Here is a 4721-nt window from a genome sequence, read left to right on the forward strand (position 1 = left end):
AACCAAATATTCAGGAAAAAAGGAACAACAACCAAAACAGACAAACTCAAACTAAGCAACGTCGTATACGAAATTACGTGTGATGGAGATCAACAAGAAAAATGCAACAAAAAATATGTGGGAACCACCAGACGCACACTAGGCACTAGGTTGGCTGAGCACGAAGCCGACATAAGAAAAGGGAGACAATCGACAGCACTAGCACAACATATAAAAGAGAGCGGACATGCGGCAAACTTTAAGACAGTAAGAGTACTTGACAGAGAGAAAATAGAGAACAAGCGATACACATTAGAGAGCCTACGGATTCAACAAAGACTTAAAGAGTCGATAAACACCAAAGAAGACAAAGACAACACTAAGCTGCAGTATTCCATTGCAATAACTTGAAAACGACTGTTCTGTGATATTAGTAATAAGTTTAGACTTTATATACTTCCCTCAAAGTGCAATTATTTATATTATTATATTTTCTGTGTCGTGGTGTCCAGTTTTTATAGTAATATAAGTAATTCAACGAAGATGTAAAATTAATCGTAAGTCTAAATGAAAAAACTAAGCAATACAAAACATATACTTTATACAAGAACACTTTAAACAGGAACTTCAATAAACTCTGTCCTGATGAAGTTGGAAAAAAAAAATAACCAACGAAACGTCGAGAGAAAAAATGAAAACGATTTGTTTTATTTAAAAAATCCTCAACCTGACCAAAAAAGCCCATCAACAAAACAAAAAAACGTAACAAAATATAATTTGCTTAATTTTTTTTTTTGTATTTATTGCAGATATTTTTTTTTCAAACAAAGTAAAAAAGAAAAACAAAACATAACCTTGAATATGATAAGAGAGAACTGTATGATTGGAATTATTAACTGATATTAATAAGGAAAGCTGAAAACGAATGGAAATTTAATAAACATGTTTCCACGGTGTTTGTATCCAATAAAGGCGCCGGCAAGGATATGCCAGAATCGATCCCTAATGATGGTATGGAACATAGCAGTAACCTGGCTGAACGACAACAAGGCAGCAGGAGCCTATGGGTTACCAAGAAAATTTTTGTGGACCGAGTGCGATGCTCTGGTGAGGCATACATTCGTCTTCGCAATCTAACTTGAAGAACATCGAAACCTCAGCCTACTATGTCCCGTACACAAGAAAGGGCAAAAGAAAAAGTCTCCTTGCCATTGTAAAGAAAATACTTTCGAACGAACTATGGAATGCAAATTGAAAATTTGCCCTTGAACATTCCACTCATAATTTTCATAATTTTATTCTACATACCAAACTTTTGTCAAACCAGCAAAAATTAAAGCTTCTAGGAACCGAACAAGGATAATCGAGAGGCCGATTTATATGGGAGCTATATCAGATTATAGACTGATTTGAACGGTAATTGGCACAGTTGTTGTAAGTCGTAATAGTACACCGCATGCAAAATTTCAGCCAAATCGGATGAAAATTGCGGCTACCAGGGGCTCAAAAAGTCAAATCGGTTTATGTGGGAGCTATATTAGGTTATAGACCGATTTGGACTGTACTTTGCACAATTGTTGGAAGTCATAACAGAACATTCCATGCCAAATTTCACTTAAATCGGGCAAAAATTGCGGCTTGTAAAGGCTCAAGAAGTCAAATCGGTAGATCGGTTTATATGGGAGGTACATCTAAATTTCAACCAATATGGCCCATTTGAAATCCCCAATGACCTACATCAATAGAAAGTATCTGTGCAAAATCGTCTTATTGTGGTTTCGGCAGACGGACGGATATGGCTAGATCGACTCAGAAGAATATTTAAATTTTATGGGGTCTTGGACGAGTATTCGAGGTGTTATTGGGTTGCCCAAAAAGTAATTGCGGATTTTTCATATAGTCGGCGTTGACAAATTTTTTCACAGCTTGTGACTCTGTAATTGCACTCTTTCTTCTGTCAGTTATCAGCTGCTACTTTTAGCTTGCTTTAGAAAAAAAGTGTAAAAAAAGTATATTTGATTAAAGTTCATTCTAAGTTTTATTAAAAATGCATTTACTTTCTTTTAAAAAATCCGCAATTACTTTTTGGGCAACCCAATACAAACGGAATGATTAGATAAACATACCCGCATCCTATGGTGACGGGTATAAAAATGGGTAGTAAAAGCGCATTTCTGCTCTCAAACACTTAAATCGACTGATCGCTTTATCCAAACTCGGTACGGTTGTTAATTGAAATCGGTCCAAAAATACGATTTTACGGTGCTACATCAGATGTGTCGAAATCCCCTCAGAAAGACGACGATCTAGTATTTGGCATTGAAAATGTATTCCAAACGGAAGGGCAAGCTGTCCAGGAATAGATCTCTGTTAAGTGCAGATCGTGCTTGGGAATCAGTGAACCCTTCCCAGTGCGAGCTGCTTGGCAGAGAGGACGCTTTCTACAAAGACCGCGCTAATGCGGCAGGGCTGATGCTGTGGGTTGCAGATTAGCAAAGGCCCTATGATCCAGCAGTTCGCGGAAAAGGACGTCACTTATCCTAGGGCTGAAGAAGCATTGATACTTCCCGAGTTTTAAAGGTAAGGCGGACCCAACACCAGGGACGTGGCCAGGATTTTATTACTTTTTCAGAAGGGGGGAGGGGGGGGGGGCATATTAAAACTGCAAGGTCCGATATCCCCCCGTGGCTACGTCCCTGCTTCATACACACAGACCCACATGTTACTGTGAGAAATGTATTCTACTCCCAAAAATACATATCTCTTCAAAATTTCAACCCGATAGTACCATTCTTGAGGACTGATTGCACTATAATGTATTCTGTGCCTACGGGCAGACAGACAGACGTCAGCTATGGACAAGGTTCAATGAACTTTTATGATAGCATAGAGTCGGAAATAAATTTTTCGATGTATTGCAAACAGATAGAGGTTATAAACATTTTGCCATCATACCTCGTAGTTATGAAAACGCAACACCCTCATTTCCATTTACAGAGAGAGAGAGAGAGAGAGGCAGAGAGGTAGGTTTGGGGTGATTTTGGCGTATTTTTTCTTGTTGTTTTAGCGCAGACGACAAAGTACTCGAGCTAGTTCAATAAATGAGGAATTCCAAGAACCATTGAGTAAATCAAATTGCCCGGCCTTGCCCCCTGCCCTGATAGAATACCGACCGTACCAACGGTCGGTATTTTTTTTATTTTATATATAATTTCAATGTTTTTCTAATTGTTTTCAAAGAAGTGTTTGCTTTTTCTTGTTGTTTGTTTTGTTGTTGGTACTATCTTATCATATAGATTGGCAACACACACACACAAAAAAACAACGCGAAATATGAATTTTTGCGCAATATGGCAAAACAGCAAACAACAACAAAAAATTCAATGTTAAAATGCAGAAAACAAACGTTGGTCTCTATTAACTCATGTGTGAGTTTTAAATTTAGACGAATTCCACATTTCGCCGAAAAAATACAAAGAACACACTATGCTTGTGTGGTTTGTTCTTTGTGTACAAACTTACCCAATGAAGCTTCATGATCCGATATATCAGATAATCTTGGTGGGGGAAATTCTTTACTGCCATCGGTGGGCTCTTCTTTGACGAAAATGTTTTTAGTCTGAAACAAAAAGTGGAAACAAAGCAAATTAAAACATTTAAATCAATAATTGTTTTTTTTTTTAATATTTAGGATATGCTTTGGAAATATTGGGTTGCCCAAAAAGTAATTGCGGATTTTTTTAAAAGAAAGTAAATGCATTTTTAATAAAACTTAGAATGAACTTTAATCAAATATACTTTTTTTACATTTTTTTTTTCTAAAGCAAGCTTAAAGTAACAGCTGATAACTGACAGAAGAAAGAATGCAATTACAGTGTCCAAACTGTGAAAAAATTTGTCAACGCCGACTATATGAAAAATCCGCAATTACTTTTTGGTCAACCCAATATGTTAATAAGATGGTATATTTTTATGAGTTTCTCATTTCTACACGCATACTCTTTTTTGGGTATGACCTTGATATAATTTAAACATATTTTCAAAATTGTTGACTTAATCGTCTAATCGATTTTTTTCCCAAACTCCAACAGCCTCAACAGAGCTTTAGTGGCAGGGCCCTTGTCTAGAAAGACCGAAGGTTTTGGCACCCAGGGTATCTTAATTGATGGATATTACATAGATATATGGGTGACTTGAATCCAGGCTTGTCTTGGCCTTACTTCATCTCAAATGTGGACACAAACTTATCAGCGCATTGTGGTCTATATGCCCCATCTAGCATCGTTGAAGTGAAATTTGACCAGTTTTATTATACCCACCATCATAGGATTAGTACACCAATTGTAAAATGCAAATTTTGCCCATGAACATTCCACTAAGGAACAAGGGCAAACTTCTCACCTATCAATGAGTGAAGTCCGATTCAAGTTTAAGCTCAATAATAAGGGGCCTCCTTTTTATAGCCGAGTCCGAATGGCGTGCCACAGTGCGACACTTCTTTGGAGAGAAGTTTTACATGGCATAGTACCTCACAAATGTTGCCAGCATTAGGAGGGGAAAACCACCGCTGAAAATTTTTTCTGATGGTCTCGCCAGGACTCGACCCCAGGCGTTCAGCGTCACAGGCGGACATGCTAACCTCTGCGTTACGGTGGCCTCCACCATAACACCTCGAAATATTGATCTAGAACCCCCATCGTCTCAACATCCCAAGTCGATTTAGCCATGTCCGTCCGTCCGTC

Source organism: Stomoxys calcitrans, chromosome 2 (genome assembly GCF_963082655.1).
Source record: "Stomoxys calcitrans chromosome 2, idStoCalc2.1, whole genome shotgun sequence".
In the NCBI taxonomy this organism is placed as follows: Eukaryota; Metazoa; Arthropoda; class Insecta; order Diptera; family Muscidae; genus Stomoxys; species Stomoxys calcitrans.